Source organism: Polistes dominula, unplaced genomic scaffold (genome assembly GCF_049000335.1).
Source record: "Polistes dominula isolate Pdom_NZ unplaced genomic scaffold, Pdom_raw_medaka contig_79, whole genome shotgun sequence".
In the NCBI taxonomy this organism is placed as follows: domain Eukaryota; kingdom Metazoa; phylum Arthropoda; class Insecta; order Hymenoptera; family Vespidae; genus Polistes; species Polistes dominula.
This window is the reverse complement of record NW_028300916.1, coordinates 241,066-259,497: the sequence shown is the minus strand read 5'-3', so window position 1 is coordinate 259,497 and position 18,432 is coordinate 241,066. Positions and strand designations below refer to the sequence as shown.

Sequence of the window (18,432 nt, the reverse complement as noted above, 5' to 3'; positions counted from 1 at the left end):
TGAAATATTTTCCAACGTTGGACAGACAAGTAGATACAAAGAAGAAAAAAGAAGAGAAGGTTCATAGGTCATCGAGACATAAACGGCAAATCTGTGATAACGCTAACGAGTCATTCGATCTCGAAGAAGTTTCTACGACTGCTGGACAATTGTCGATAGTTCAGAAAAGGAGTAATAGTAGTAGTAGTAGTAGTAGTAGTGACCAGTTGAATGCGCGCGCTTCGAGTACTTCGTCCGACGTAAAATGCAAACTTGCAAATTTGTCGGATGCACGAGGAGTAGAAGAAGAAGGAGAAGAGAAACGACGAGAACTACAACGACCACTACGACTACAACGATTACGATTACAACGACTACGGCATCAACAGCAACAGCAAAAGCAACAGCAAAAGCAACAACGAAAAGGGCCAGGACGACGAATAAACGAGGTACGTCGACATCAGCGAGAACACAGTGAAAAAGAGGAAGAAGTGGAGGAACTGAACAAGGAGAAGGAAGAAGAAGAAAAAGAACAAGTGGAAAATAAAGTTAAAAGTTCAAAGTTATCAGTCGAGCAATTATCATCGTTAATAGAAACACCGAGAATTTCGATAGGTGATTTTGAAGATGAACAAAATATTCCCTTAGATGAAAGTACGAATGAAATTCGATCAAGTATAAAAGAAGAAAGTGCCAATTTAAATGTTACAATTGGCAATGTTTTACGATCCGTGACTGTTTTACGAAACGATTCAATCGAAAAGAATATCAACGACGAGAAGATCAACAACAATCGCAAAAGTTACATTAGTAATAATAATAATAATAATTGTATAAAGTATCAAACATCGAAATCGAGTGACACAAAGATGAAAATGACGATTAGAATAATCAGAATTCGTGACAAACTGATGCTCGGTTTGAGCGCATTTGTGATCCTATTCACTTTACTTTTGGTGATGGATCTTGAAATGGATTTGGGTTATAGTGGACATCATTTGGTACCAAGTCATGGTCGTGTAAGAATCGGTGATGATCCTAACGTTGAAACAGTTTATACGGGATTTAGAAGAAAATTTTTACAACGTACCAATGCTAGTAAAGAACAATATGATGCTTCTTCTACTTACACGCGTAGTGTTGTCAAAGACATTAACGTTTCAACGGGTACTGAAAAAACTGTTAAACACGACGATTTTGCAGATTTAATCGAATTTGTTACAAACGGTTTTGATGTTAACGCTGATGAGGGTGTTGTTAGGATTAGTGGAGAAGATCATAGTTATAATCCAACATTGGGAGAACTCAGACACGTTGTATTAGGGTAAGTCTTTTTTCAACTTATTTTTTTTTAATTATTATTATTATTATTTAGAAATAAATAATATACTCGTATATTTTATTGCTAACGGATAAAATTAGAGCGTTAGAATTAGAACGTTTTCATGGAAATTCGAATTTGATATACATGAAATATATTCATCCGAGAATAAGGATCGTTACCAAAATCAAAGTAAATTCGACTTCTAACTGACGGTTATATTTAATCTTCAATATACGGAGTGATTCGCAAACGAATATTCTATTAATTATCTTTATCCTTAGAAGAAGAACTTGGCAAAAATGATTTGACAAATTTGTCTTTTGAAAATCGTTTGAAAAGGTTAAAAACAATGAACTATGGGGATTCGTTATAAATCTAACATTATGAGAAAAAATATAGTGGATAGGTCCGATAAAATAAGACTAAAGCCACGATAGGAGGAGACACTAAATTGCTGTTTTCTCTTGGTGTACACGCGTACAACACCATGTTCATAGGAAACACGATTTTCTTCTACCGAGTCATTCCACACGACGAGATATTGTGTTCGTTGGTGCGAACGCGATTGCGGACTCTTCCTCACCCTTCCTTCCTTCCTTCCTTCCTTCCTTCCTTCCTTCCTTTCTTCTTTCTTAGGTCACCGTTGTATTTTTTCTTCTTTTTTATCCTCCCCCATTTCGTTAAAGTTCGCTTCATCATCACCAACCATTGAGACATAAGATCGAATACGTCAAATTTCATCCAGATATTTTTATATATTTATAAAAGGTTGGTCATTTTTTTTTTTTTTTTTTTTTATTAATCATTATTAAATACAGAATGTATTGAAAACGAATGAGTAGAATGGTAAATAAAAATAATCGATTAAACAAGTAACGTTGTTGGGATAGTAAACAAATTTTATTCGTCAGTTGAAATGAATTCAAATATTACTTTTTTTATTTTGATGGTATTTATTATTAATAATATAATAGAGTAATATTATTTTTGTAATTAAAATATATAGGAAATTTGTATATATTTTGACAAACATAAATGTATAAAAATACTATTATTTACGTCACATAAAGTATGGTATATCGAAAAGCAAAGCTTTGTCTGGGATGTTGGAAGATATTAAAGAGGGTGAGAAGTATCTAACATAAGAGGAATTTGAAATAACGTCATATCACGAAATAACCTCGATGCCTAAGGGAATAAACGCATTGTTTCTTATATGTTCTCGAGTAACGACAATGGCATAAGACTCTGATACTATGCTTCTTACCTTTTACTTTTTGAAATAACATAAAAGGGTTTATGTTAGGTAACGCACTCATACACGCACGTAAAACGATGCGATAGGACTTTGGAGATTTGCCATACGAACCATCCGATGCTTTTTACTCAATGATGTCTCTCGAGAATAAAAAAATGTCAAGAAAAAAATGGGATACAATGAAGATGACTCCCTTATTCTTTTGAAGAAAAGTTTTCCCTTAGAAATCATTCGCAAAACATAAATAAACGAGCCTTTGGTATCATTTTAAATTTACGAGTTCATAAGTACATATTTTTAAAGTTCACGTATTTGCATATATATATATATATATTTATCACACATTTATAGAAAGTTAAAAATACTTTGAACTTTGTTTTCTAATTTTAAATCTTGCATTAAACGTAGACAACGAGAAGGAAACGATAATGGAGAATAATCTATTTATGGATTAGGATAAAATGTAAAATAGAAACAGTATTGTAACAATATTGAAATATAATTAAATATTATTGTTTATTTAAGAAATCAATTGATCAAGTTTTTTGTATATAAAGAAGATTCGTCACAAATTAATTAAAAAAAAATGATACTAGGGAAAATTTGTAAGATAGTTTCACACACTATCTATAGTAATAAAAATGTAGTGTGTGGTGCTATTTGATCGTGTCAAAGTTAACAAAAGCGGAACGGCTCTTTCTCATAACTCGTCTCTTGGTTTGGAAGAACTTTCGAGAGAGCTTCGGAAACTTTCGAATAGCTTTTCTCAACGGACAATAAAAGAAGAGTAAAAACAAAAAAGAAAGCACTAGAAAGAATGTATGTGTGTGTAAGAGCGATAGAGAAATAGAAAAAGTCATAAATCCATCGAGTTTTTTCCGATTTTCCGTGCGAAGGATGATCGAATAATCGAAGTATGTAGATCAGTCACGTAATGCGCCGAACACACCTTTCAGAACAAAAAGAATGTGCATACAAAGACAAATTTTGATTGAAAAACAAACAAAATACATATTCACATAACTAATCGTTTTTTGACGTACGAATCGATATTTGTTCTCTTCGTTATTAATAATTCAACGAAATAGTTTCTACGAAAGAAAAAATAAAACTTTGGAAAGAAGGACAAATGTAATATGTATAAAAAAAAAAAAAAAGAAAAAAGAGAGAGAGAAGAAGATCAGTGTTTCGGTCTGAAAAATAGAGATACATTTCTCGCAAGTAAAAGCCATTTTCTCGCTTGGTACCGCTTGTTTACTCCGACTCATTTATAATTTTTCTCTCACGATACCCGGGGAGTGAGTGCGAACTCTTTATCGCGACGAACACTTCGATCTTCTTTAGTAAAAAAAAAAAAAAAAAAACGGTATCAAAGTTCAACTTACACACATTTTTTTTCTTCTTTTTCTAAATCTATCCATTATATTTCTTTCTCATATTAATAAACAGCAAGAATTATTTAAAATATGTTTCTATTAAGATTTTTCATCGAAACAGATTTGTAAGTAACATCCAACGTTTAACGAAACGAAATGAAAAAAAAGAAAAAAAAAAAGGAAATAGATCGTGAATTAATCTTAAAAATTTGAATAAATTACAGATGAATTTAAATTTTAATGAGCTATATAATTAAAGTGAAAAAAAAAAAAAAATAAAAGTTAAAGAAAGTTTGACGCGAACGAATTAAAAAGTTTCTAATTTAATGCCGTTGATTGTTACGCTAATTTTACACATTTTTAACTAAAGAGGCCACGGACGTGTCATGTGATACCATTGATAAAACAAATGTCCCAACGTTGATGACCCAACGTGTGTATATATAACAGTCTCTCTCTCTCTCAATGTATTTTTATTATTATCTAAAATTTGAATATATTATGTTTTCTTATCTATCTCCTAGAGACAGATGTTTTAAATAAAATCAACATTTTTTACGTGTATAATAATCGTGAAATAATATTTTAAAATTTTACAATAAAAATAAAATGATAAAAAAATAAATTCAAATTTTCGCGGGTTAAGAGAAAAACGTAAAATCCCGCCATCTATTGTAAATTTAAAATAATACTTGGCGTGCAATGTAACTTGTTAGCTCTTTACGTTCTGGCTAAGATCCAAGAATTCTCTCCTTATTCAGGATTAACATCCTTTATCTTAACGCTTATTTACAGATACGCGAGTTGCTCGTTATCGCCTACGTATTTCTCATATAAATTTCACCTTTATCGCTATCTATCCATTCTCTCACGACATTTTATCGAACGTTCTCTTATAACTCTTAATAACAATCCATATATATATACATATATAGAAATAATTGTGCTCATAATTATGAAAGTGGTCTAAGTCAAAATGAAAAAAAAAAAAAGAGTTTATTGGTTATTACGTACCACATTATTTTAAACTAAATAAATTCAATGTAATTTTCACGATATTGTAATGTTTGTTTTTTCAATATTACATAGAATTCATATAGTGTTCAAATAGAAATCTTGAAATATCTTGAAACAAGAGATACATGACTTAGACCACTTTCTTAATTATGGACACAATTAAGCTAATTATTTTCAATGAATTACATTATATAATAAAATAGCTTACGTGTAAGAATAAAAGTTGTAGAAATATAAAACTAAAGAGAAAACTAAAGAGAGAAAAAGAGAATCGTTTTACTGAAAAGTAAGTTTGTAAGCATGTAGGTATAGCTTTATGGCTGACGTAAGAAGATCTCGGGGCGGAAGCACGTATCATCCTACACGTTCGTTATCTTAGCTTGGACTTACGAAAGAGATAGACAACAACAAAATAAGACAAAAATACAAGATATAGAAAAACATTTTAATATCTCTATGTTGTTTTCATTATTTTATTAACTATACAAATATTTCATGTGAAAATAAAACAACCTACACTCATTGTCATATTCGAGTATAATATTACTTGAGTGTAATATTAACGATTAGTTACACAGAGAGAGAGAGAGAGAGAGAGAGAGAGAGAGAGAGAGAGAGAGAGAGAGATGAAGATTACCGTTTAAAAAAAAAAAAATCGTGTCATGGTTATTGGGTCGCGTCGTGACGCGTGCAAGAACTTGTGTTCTATAAGTTTAAAAAGAAAATGAATGAGATTTGAAAAGGAATAAGAGATGGGAAATGCTTTTACCCACGTCACGTCTTATCTATGATAATACATGAACGTACCTATCTTTGATATAAAACAACAGGTGCGGTCAGTTCCGCTCCTTTTACTTTTCCTCAAACGATTTGCTTCGTTTAGTCGTAGAAAATGTTGCGAACCAAAAGAGAACGTTTCCATTCTAATTTTGTCTAATAGTAAAATGAAGTGACGACAAAAAATAAGAAACTATTTGGAAAATAGTTTTGGATATTTTGTTAATTTCATTATTACAAAGTAAAACATTAGCATTTTTCTAATTATTGTTTCTTTAACTATAATTGTTTTATGGTACGAGAAACAAGTGTTCCAAACTGAAGAAGACCAGAGAGATCATTTTCAATAAATGTATTTAATCACTTTACCGACATCTTATGTTGTTGTAATAATAAATTAATAGATACATATGTGCATTATAAATTAAACAATTACAGGTAAAAATGCACTAATTGTCCAATTACTGTATACTAATAACTGTTTGAATAATATATGCTTCATGGTATATGCATTTTTAAAAGGAAAATTGCAAAGAGAATTTTTCATAAGCTATTTAATCACACTATTGATTGTCGCGTTGTTTTAATAATAAATTTAAAAATATATTAATTATTAAAGAAAGAATTTCGCTGATAAAATGTCACAAGTATCTAATTACAGTATATAATAACTTTTTCTATAATAATTGTTTCAAAAGTAAGAATAGAAAGAAAAGGTTTGATAAGAGTTACTTAATAAGTTATAAAATAATAATTATATGATTAAATTACAGCATATAATATCTTTTCTGAACAATAATTGTTTTATCAAACAAAGATAGCAATTGTTTCAAAAGGAAGAGAATCAGAGAGACAGAGTTTTCGGTAAGCGGCCTAATTACACGACCGGTTCATGCGAATGACTAATCAGGGCAAACGTCAGCGATTCGTATACGAAGACCAGCGGGCGTGCGCGCTTGGATATGTTCGAATATAGTGGTTGTAAACCGCAGAGAATCCACATGAGTGTCTATGTGTGTGTGTATGTGTGTGTGTGTGTGTGTGTGGTGTGCGAGAGAGAGAAAGAGTCCTCGTTCATTCGTTCGTTCATTCTCTCACCCACTAGCTCAAACCTTCCTGGTGAACGTCTACGTCTGGATTAAAGCCCCCGTGTTGTGTTGTCCTCGCGAAACCGCACTTTGTGCTCAAACACACGAGACACATATTACGTTACACCTCGACCATACATGGATTACTGTCATATATATATAGATATATAGATATACCTCACCCTGCTTCCTCTTCCTCTTCCACCTCCTTCTTCACCTTCTATGTCACCCCTTCCTAACCAAGCCTCCCCTTTATCCGGAATTCCTGCATCGATCTGTTACTCCTGAACCTGCCAACCCTTTCAATGGTACACCCCCTACGGAATCCCATTCATCTTTATTTATTTTATTTTTTTTTTAAAATTGCAAGTCAAAATTAGAAAAAAAATGAGTTCTTTAATTATTTCACATCACACTATTTTAAACTAAATTAATTCAATGTTTGTTATTAGTTTAATATTAAATTATATTAATGTTAAAATAATAATAATAATGAGCATTATAAAATTTCCGAACAACACTACTACTTTTGTATATAGATTCGTCCATATTTTTGTTGTTGTTAACATTTTACGACTATTCACAGAAAACATCAGTGATAATAACAGTTTTTTTATCTTCAACTTGGAACGTCCTTAAAAATCTTCGAAGATGTACGAGAACGTTAAGGAGTTTTGCTAGAAAAAAAAAAAAAAAAATATGTGACGTGTCTCGTAGAAATTACACGAACGTCTTGTTGTTTTTCTTTTGTGTTATATTTTTTTTCTTTTTACTTCTCATGGTCGTAGTTTATCCACTGATCGGTATTGTTTCCATGCTCGGTCTCACATCGCGTAGTTTCATTCTCTCTTTTATCTTTCTATTACTATTTTTTTCTTTTTTTCTCTTATAATATGCATTTCCACCTTTCTTTCTTGCTCTTTTTATTTTTATTTTTCTCTTTCTTTCTTTCTTTCTTTCTTTCTTTCTTTCTTTCTTTCTTTCTTTCTTTCTTTCTTTCTTTCTTTCTTTCTTTCTTTCTTTCTTCCTTTCTTTCTTTCGTCACATCCGATCTCTCAGCAAGAAAAGTTTCAACTAAGCGACAGCGTGCGAATTTTTACGAACACTCATCTAAAGGATAATATACTTTAAATGTTTATTTTGAAACATCGCGCTTTAGATTCTTATAATGTTTATAAACATTTCATATTTTCATCTTATTACAAGCTTATATACGAGTATATATACATACATTTATTTCTCTTTAATAATATTTTACGCAGCTTCAAGCCTATCATTTGTAATCTTCCATAATAATGTAATATGCGGTATTTCAAATGAATATAAATTTATTAAAAATCGAATAGCTTATATCAACGAGCTTATAATCAATGAATAGATAAATTGTTTAGATGAAACTAAATAATTTATAGTTTCATTTATCGAATAAAGAATAGACATTTATCTAGGTTGTTTTTTTAGTTCATATTTTCATATTATATATAAACCTATAATTTGTAATCTTGCACAATAATTAAAAAAAAAAATTCCCAATCGATATAAAAATATATTTAAAAAGCGAATAGTTTACACCGACGAGCTTATAATCAATGAATAGATAAATAATTGAAATGAAAGTCAATAATTGAAAGTTTGATCTATCGAATAGAAGGATAGAATATGTATGATATTTAGCTTGCGTCAACGAAAAGCTTTGATACATCCGTTAGACCAAGAGAGTACTGAATTTTAAAGATAGCTATCTACTCTACCCTCTCCTTTTTTTCTTTTTTTTTCTTTTTTTTCTTTTTCTCTCTCGGTCACTCGCTGGTCAAATATTTGAAACAGGCCGTTTCGTCCCCAACCCCAATTCGGTTCTCTTTCTCTACTTTCTCGTCTTCTTCGTCATCGTCATCGTCGTCGTCATAGTCGTCGTCATAGTCGTCCGATGGTTCCTCTACGAACAGCCTATTGACTCGAGACTACGAGTTCTCTTCAAAAGATTTGAGAACATTTTAAAAGAAAGTGTTTTTTCCCCTCAGACGAAAAGGTTGCACACCAAACGTGCGACAAGTAATCGAAAAATCCTTCCCCATTTGTCTTTTAATTTTTCTTTTTTCTAAATATAAACAACCTATATACAGATCCTATAATTTATCGAATAACAATTTCAACTCTATTTTAAATTATAACAACTAATAATAATAATAATAATAATTTAATAATTCGATTGAAATACTCGTATAATAAGGTAGAGAGGGAGATAGAGATACTTGAGGAAATATTCTAGAAACAATTACTCGAATCGTTTGCAATCCCATAACAAATATCGAAATACAATAGAATTTCTTAATCGATGGGCTTTTAATGAATGAAAATCGTGATAGTATGATTTTACAATTGGCGACATTAATGGAGTAAAATTTCAGACATAGTAAGCTAAAATCGAGTGGTATTAATCGAATATTGGTATGTCAGCCATGACAATGGGGAAAATCGAATTTTGTCGACATCCTTTCTTGCAAAAGCGAATAGCCTGAGAGCTTTCTCTCTCTCTCTCTCTCTCTTGTTTAATCAGATTATTCACCGCCATCAGTTCGAATTTTGATCCTTCAAATGGTTACATTCATAGTTCGTGTAAAATACTCAAACGAATATTGACGATCATCTAACCCTTGTCATCTAAACGATTACACTTCAATTGTTTTGTAGTTTTATTTTATTTTCTTTTTGTACGATTGTATAAAAAAACACCTAATTATATTTTCCAAATAGAATTACAAATTGAATTGAATTGAACTACACACGTTCCAACGCGTATAATAAAAATGTATGAATCGATTCATGCATCAATAACACCTAGATTTTATAAAAAAAAAAAAAAAAAACCATACATCTATCAGTGGGGTTTCAGTTTCTCTTGCGAGAAGCCGATCTATTTTTTGTTCTATTTCTCTTTCATATCGAAGGAAGTTGTTTCCAATGTTTGCACTATATAAATACGTTGCAACCAACATGTATCATGAAACTTCGTAATTGGATGCGTACGTGCGTAGGTGTATCGGCAATATCTTTTCAACGCGTGTTAACAACAAATTTTTCAAATTAATTTTTAACCAAATGAAAACTACGATAGGGAAACGATTTGATGAAAAATATATTAAGAATATATTTTGAACGTACAAAAAAATATGTACACATAATAAGGGCAAAGTTAACGTAAACTTTATCCTCAAGACACAATCGGTATAAGAAGAAAAATAAGAAGAAGAAGAAGAAAGAAGAAGAAGAAGAAGAAGAAGAAAGAAGAAGAAGAAGAAGAAGAAGAAAGAAGGAAAGAAGAAAAAAACGAAGTAGAAATGAGAGGTAAACGCGAGCTCTTTCGCGCGTCGCACGGTTATTTCGAAATTGATTTACACGAACGTTGGAAAGTTTCTTCTTCGCTCGTGGAAACTCGCTCGTGACCTTATTCGCTATTCACCAAAGTCTTTCCAGAGTTAAGAAGAAGGAGAAAGATGGAACGAGGGGGAGGAGATGGAGGAGGAATCGTTAAAGTTATCACGATGCTTGCAACGTGTCGTTGCTTCGCCGTTAAGTAGAGCAAAGATTATGCGAGTATGCTTGTTTGTATCGCGTAATTTGCTCCAAAGTAATAGGGAATAATTAATCGGCTAATTAATGAAACGATCGAGTAACTTCGGTAACGAAGCGTCCACACGAGAAAAGTCATCTTTTTAGAAATTCAAACAAACGTTTATTAGTTTTAGATTAAATGGTTCGGTTATTATTCGTGACGATGAACCACTTGCTTATTATCGAAATTTTGTACTTTAAAAAGGTCTCATTTTACTCGTCATAATAATAAAATAATAATAATAATATATATATACAATTTTCATGATACATTATACACATAAGAAGTACTTATATCATGTAAGTATATCTTTATAAAGTTTAAAAGTCGATTGACTTTCCATGACAAAGCTGGTTTATACATAAATAAATACTTTTGTTTTTGTTCTAAATAATTATTATTTGTTGTATTTAATTATCTAACTATGTAGTAATGTAGCACAATAAATCTACTTTATAATGATATATTACTGTTTTCATTTTATACTATTTAAACCTCAGTTAAATATAAAAATATGGTTGGCCGGATATTTATGCATGCAACTGTACTTATAGCAATCTAATCGCTTTCACGTTACAGGAAGTCCTTTGGTTCAGGTTCGACCGGTTTCTTAGATTAGAACCGAAAAAATTTTGGAAGAAAAAATCAAAAATATATATTCGTGTAAAAAATATCGAACTTTCTCTATAAAATAATAATAAGATAAAATGAAATGTTGTCGGGTGTCAAACGCTTGAAGGTTTTCAAATCTGTCTGTCTGTCTATCTGTCTTTCTATATATAATTCTGTTTATAATTTTCTTATTTTAAGAAAATTATAGTATTAACCTTGCAGTTACATAAATCGTATTCCTGACTACGATTTATTTTTATGCATTAAAACACGAGAAGTGTGACACGATACCACACCACAAACTACCACAAACTATCTAGAACTGTGTTGAAAGTGGAAACGCGTCATGCGTATCAGCGAGAGCAAAAGCAAGTTTCTTGTTCATTTGTGACGCTTCGTCATCTTTTACGATTACTCTCTCATCCAATTTCCATTCGACATCTTCTACATGAATCATATCGCTTTACAATCATCGGGTTTGCTCACAATACAGATAGTATTCACAAAGTGATCGATGTAATCTAAACGCACATCTACAATTTTAACTCTAAATATCTATTCTAGAAATACTTCCAAAATAATTATATTAGGTACATATACCTAAAATAATTATATTAGGTACATATACCTAATAGAATTATATACATATATCAATATTATTTTTAAAAGTTATAGTTTTATAATTGAAATTCTATTTTTTTTCTGACGATGAAAAATGATAGATTAGAAAGAAAAAATAAGATGAAATATATAGATTTAGTCGATATTTCCAGACATACTAAACAATACTCATTTCGTTAACAAGATCTCTAACTTTTGGAAAGTTTCCAGTTCAATAATAATCTTTGACATATTATTTTGAAAACATCTACGAATTTAACCAACGACAGGGTAAAGCAACCGAGTAAACGATATATCGAAAGCTGGCAAAATTCCTTCATTTCGAGGGAAAACTCGAATTGCGAACGAGTTTTTCGTTTAAATATAACTTTTGACCATCTTATTATGTGATCTGTGTCTTCTTCTTCTTTCGCGGATTTATCTAAAATCAAGTTCATCGTACTCCATACTATTCCTTTTTTGATTATTATTATTTTCTTTTTCTTAATTTTCTTTTTTTTTTTTTTTCAAACTATCGTTACGATACAAATTTGCGTAACTTCTTGAACATTATTATTAGAACACATTTATTAACATTTATTAATAGAACTTTGTATCAGCTCGTACTCGAAGCATTTGCAGAATGATACACGTTATACTATTACAAGCATAAATATAGGCGTAGGTGTTACAGAATTGTTTTGGAGTAATTGGAACGTTGTATGAGTATGATCAACTTGATTGTGATGAAATGCAAACTCGAGTTGAAGGATGACACATTTTGAAGTCTCTCTCTCTCTCTCTCTCTTTCTGATAACGCTTACGTATCATATTTAAATTTGCCATCATTTTTATTGCTTATTACAGACTGTAATATGTATTTATAATAACAAAGGAAAAAGAAGAAACATATCGTGCATGCATGATTCACGTTTGCATGTCTCATGTAACGTCTCTCATAACCTAAACGATAACTTAATATAATAATTATTATTATTATTAATAGTTCAAAATAGACGATAGAAAAGTTTAAGTACACTGATTTATAATTTATTATTTTAAAATTACTGTCTTTTAATTAAATTACGGTAATCAGAATTTCTTTGATTGGAATGAAGTAAAAATTTAATAATAAAAAGGAAATTTTTTCTATACTAATTTGTGACGATGAATGAGTGAGAAACAATGTAAATGATAGTTCATAATAGTAATATAGGAAGTAAAAAAAGAATAGAAACGTTATCATGATTATCGATTCGCACGCGACATCACAAACTAGTTCTCGTTCTTATTGTTAGTTGTATTTTTGACGACGATACACTTTCCCAGAATGTGTATACCTGTTTTTTCTCTTATGTTAGTTCTCGCGAGACATCAGGTAAAGAGAGAAAGAGAGAAAGAGAAAGAGAGTGAGAGTCCATTGTCAATGCATTTAATAATGTAATATTTGACCGACGTGTTGCGTCAAGCGAATTCTTTTTCTGTTTTTTTTTTCTTTTTTTTTTTTTTACCAACGATACACATTTACACGTTGAGAAATAAACGCGAAATTGTTTGACGTTTGTTTAAACGATACTCGTGAAAATAATTTTCTATTTTTATTTTTTATTTTGTTTTCTTTTCTTTTTTTTTCATTTGAAAATTTAATCATACTCGATACAAATATTTGTTATTAGTATATTTTATTATTTAGCGTAAATTAAACAAGGAATATCCGATAAATAAATATTTACCATCAAAATTTAATCTACTTCGTTCTCGATGATTTCAATGAAATTTTTCTTATGAGCAAAACATTATTATTCGTTCGTAATATTTTTTAATGAAATTTAAAACATCCTACAAATATTCATTATTTGCTTATCGTTCAAAATTTCGCATAATGAACAAAAATTTATATACACTTAAAAAGAAAAAGAAAAATAAAAGAAAAAAAATTCCGTTTAATTTCGTAAATTGAAATATTTTTTTAACCTGTCATCTTTGAATGCTTTTAAAAAAAAAAATAAATAAATTGTTAAAAAATTCATAGATATAGCTATCTAACAACTTTTCAAATATTCCTATAAAGTAAACATTTATGTTTCATTTGCGCTTTAAAAAAAAAATGAAAAAAAAATCATTTTATAAAATTTTAAGCCATTTCAATATATATATATATAACATTAGTTATAGAAACTGTTGTATAAATCGGATTTATTTGCAAAAATTACTTGTTAATACTTGTTGCGTAGAGTAATATCATTTTTATCATGCATTTCAAATCAATCTCCATTCTACCATTTTAAATAATAAAATGAATGAATACAAGCAAACGTTTATATATATATATTATAAATGACATTAACTATTTACTTACATACATTAAAAAAATAAAAGAATAATAAAAAAAAAACGAAAGAAAGAAAGAAAAGAAAAATAGAAAAAGGGTAGCTCATACTGTAAAAGAATATGTATAGAATGAAACATTTTTGGGATAGAATTTGTAACAGTTAGTGAATGTATTTGTGAGAGGACGATAAAGAGGAAAACGTTTTTCGCGAGGAAAGTGTCTCCGGGAAAATATCTTCTAGGCCCGTTTAAACGTAAAACGCGGATGGTGGCAACATACATATATACATACATACATGTATATATATTTATTTGTGTGTAGGTGTATACACGTGTATATCTCTTCTGTACGGGCTTTAAATAACTTGGGGCGGTGAATTACGGAAATGTCGCTTTAGCTAGGGTTACCTTATGTTTCGTAGAGATGTTGTTTCTGGTTGACTCTTGCGTATACTCTCTCTCTCTCTCTCCTCTCTCTCTCTTTCTATTTCTCTCTCTCCTACGAGACATCGGCAATTCTCTGCTGCAAATATTGTCGGTGTTTGTTTTAGACTAGGATTCTCTCTCTTTCTCTCTCTCTCTCTCTCTCTCTCTCTCTCTCTCTCTCACACACACACACATACTCTCATTCTCTCTAGAACACAACGGAACACAATAATTCAGTGAGAGTGAGAGAAGGATGGCTACACAACATTCTATAACCTCTCTCCATCTCTTTCTCTCTTCCCTCATTTCATAAACGTATATAGACATACATATACACGTACGTATACACGTTCATAGATGTTCCAAGAGAGACCAGGCAGGCGACACGCGAATCGTAATGACGGCGTGCAAATTCCTGTACGTGAACTGATGTAGTCCGAGCCTTCATCTACGTTGAGAATCTACGGTTTGTTTGTCAATCCGTCCGATGTCAACCTATATCTCGTTCGATGCACATAGATGCGCATAGATGCAGCACCAGCATCTCTCTCTCCTTTCTCTCTCTCTCTTCCTATCTATCTATTTCTATCTCTAGTTATCTCTATCTATATCTCTCTCTCAAGCTCACACCAGTTTGCGTTTGCATTCTCTGAAATTGTACATACCGTTCTGCACACGAATTTCTCTCTCTCCCTTTCTCTCTCCCTTTCTCTCTCCCTTTCTCTCGATCTCTAGTGCTTCAGAATAAACCACAGGGTGGTCGCTTCCATAAATTCCAAATCATCTGGAAGTCTCCGTTTCCACGCGAAATCATAGAAACTAGAAAATATACGGAATGTATACGCGTGTTAGTATAATAGGAGAAATGTTTAGTATAAGCGACAACACAACGACGATGATTTCGATTCTACTACTAGACGTTTGATAAAATTCACTTGGTAGACCGATCATGTGGGAGGGGAGGAAAAAACGTGACAAATATCTATTATATATTATATCTTGCTAAATATGTTTCTAGTTTTTGCAAATTACTTGTCTGTGGCTAGTAACGGGTCAAATAAAAAACTTAAAAAATATCCTAGAGACTATGATATTTTTTGTTTACCATTTTTACCTTCTTGGTTAAAAAAAAAAAAAAATAATAAAAGAAAAAGAAAAAAGAAAAACAATTTTATCTCGAGTTGATAATTCATACGATGGGGGTTGGAAGGTGGGAAGAGAAAAGAATATTTTAAAACATCGACCACCAGAGGATTTCATTTAATGCCGTTCCAACGAAAAAAACAAGAAGCTTCTTTTAAATCTACTCTCCCCACCCCTTTTTTAGTGGTTATATTTTCTTTCCCTCTTTTTTGTTCTTTTCTTATCGAAACCACTAGATTCTTCTACGTGAGATAATCCCCGTTCAAAAATTCAATAGCAACTGTCTGCTATTAGGGGTGGCTGTTCCTTGTGTTACACACTATACTCTCAATTTTGTTTCTTTTTCTTTTACCTAACACACTCTATACCCTTCTACACTTTTCTACAAGAACCTTCGTCTTTTCCTATTACCCCATTGGTTAATAATAATTACACTACTTCGATTCTTTGCTATCTTTCTTTAGCTTTGAAATTTTCTTTCAAAAGATAGTCTTTCTTTGAACTTTAAAGAACGAATACAATTTTCAAACACGACATTTTTCATTCTCTTTTACAAAACACACTCCCCCCTCTCTTTTTCCTCGTTTCTTTCCCTTTAGATATTTCATAAAACTTGAGTCCTACTATAAAACAAACGGAGACAGAGAAATATAAAAAAGAAATTTTGTTAAAGAAATTTTTCTATTGACTCGAGATAACCTCGTCTAAAGATGAAAACTATTCTCTCTCTTTCTCTATCTATCTCTCTTACACATAGATTCTCATCTGGAAGCACCATATAATATTCAGAAATTCATTGGACATAGCTTCGTCCCGGATCCGTTCAGTCACGTTACGTTATACATGCGAACGAAGCTTAAATCCACGTCCTGATAGAGTTGGAGACAGAAGATAGAATGAAGGGGTGAATTGTGGTGGTGGTGGTGGTGATGAGGAGAAGGAGTAGAAGGGGAATAAGGGTGATAGAGAAACGCATGCAACAGAATGAGAGTGAGTGAGAGAGAGAGAGAGAGAGAAAGGTGCGAGATTAGTTCGAGTCGCACGTGTATTTCCGAACTCAATCTGCTTCTGAAGATTCGGTTTGCAGTTTGGCATGTTTCTAAGCAAACTCCTCTCTCGCCCTTCTCCTTCGAAACTACCAACACTCCCCACCCATAACCCATTTTCAATTCGTAAAGGACTAAGGAAGACAGGTGAGATTCCTCGACGGAAACGGAAAGGACCGTCGTTTCGACTTTGATAAAGGTAGAGTAAGGTTGACAAGAGACGTTCTTAATCGGATAATACCTAGTAATCAGGCCCCGGAGCTCGTTTGTCCGCGGTTCCAGAGACTTAGTCTGATCTAATCCCATTTTGATTTTGCCCAAGCTGCTTTCACGATTTACCATCAGAAAGGAGATACTATTCTTGTTAAAAGAATAATCATCATCTAATCTATCTATGTACGTATATATAGATATATATGAGTACACAAGCTGCTGCTGCTGCTGCTGGTGGTTCCAACATTGATTTTAGTAGTAGACAAAGCGTATAACAGTTTTATAGGATTAAAACAACGTACGTGTGTCGAAGAAGATAAATTTGTTAGATGACGTTCTCCTCTCCACCCCCCCCCCCCATATTGTTACAGTTGTTTCAGACTGAAAATTAGAATTCCCGGAATAAAATTGAATTTCAGATAATTATTGATAATCAACGTTTGAATTAGTAACGAGGTTATTTCAATTGTAATATTAATGAAAAAGAAAAATAATTATATGTATATATGTGTGTATATGTGTATTTATCTAATAGTCAGTCAGTAATAATTTGAACTAACGAAATGAAATAATGTGACTCTGATTAAATAACGCATTGCGGTGCTTTATGTTTTTCTTTTAATAAAAAATACAAGTTTAATTTAATTTAATCGATTACTCGTTAAGTTTAAAAATATTTTTTCAATTAAAACAACGTTCGATAACAATACGATATTTCATCTATTAATCAAACGGATTGTTTGTAAAATTTGTAATTAAAAAAAAGAAAATATAATTTAATAAAAATTGAATATAGATTATGTTATCCTTGAATTGCAAACGACTTTTAGAAATTCGTCTGACAAAGTGAGTGAATAAAAACGCAAATTGAAAATGTCAATCATAAAAAAGAATTTACTTGGAATAAAAAACAAGAGATTCATTATCTTGTCGAGTTTATTATTCTTGTCGTGTCTTTCATAAAACAATTCTTAGAAAATATAAACCCAGTACTCTGATTCACATGCATCATAATTTTCTTGGAAATGTCATTACGAATATCTACGTAAGATGCAGAAAACCGTTTTGTAGGTTTTGCTTGTATTTTAATCGACATTCGTACAAAAATAGTAACAAATATGAAGAGTAAGAATTACAGAGTGTCCTCCATATATAAATCTCAAAGATAAATTTCTAGGTACATTGAATTAATATATTTTTATAATATCATTGTCTACCGTTTCTCCTAATTTAAATTGTACCTTTCAAAATCTTCCATGATTTAATATTTTATTTGTTTTTTTTTTTTTTTTTTTTTTTTTTTAATCATAATTGTTTGTATCATTAAACTCGTAAACTCATAAAACATCTGACGCTTAATTCGATTATAATTATTATATCGTTCCCAACCTTGAATTAATAACGATTGAACAAAGAGATAACAATTTAATAACTGACCTTGTCATATCTGATAAGACAAAAATAAAAAAAGGAAAAAAGGAAAAATAATACTAATGAAATATATTCTAAAGGAAAATCTTGAGAAAGGAGTCTCAAACTAATCAAATAATTCCCAGATCTAGGAAGACAAAGTAGTTACGTTCGAGTTACCCATCGGGTTATGAATCTTGAATACCAACGGATGTCAGT

General features: G+C 31.1%; 1 long non-coding RNA gene across 1 annotated transcript; it reads right to left on the bottom strand.

Annotated features, from left to right (window-relative positions):
- Positions 1-1,886: 1,886 nt before the first annotated feature.
- On the bottom strand, positions 1,887-10,800 carry LOC149033056 (uncharacterized). Its single transcript, XR_016176006.1, has 2 exons — positions 7,593-10,800; positions 1,887-7,496 (listed from the first exon to the last, which is right to left on the bottom strand). It is a non-coding gene; the product is annotated as an uncharacterized LOC149033056 (long non-coding RNA).
- Positions 10,801-18,432: the final 7,632 nt, after the last annotated feature.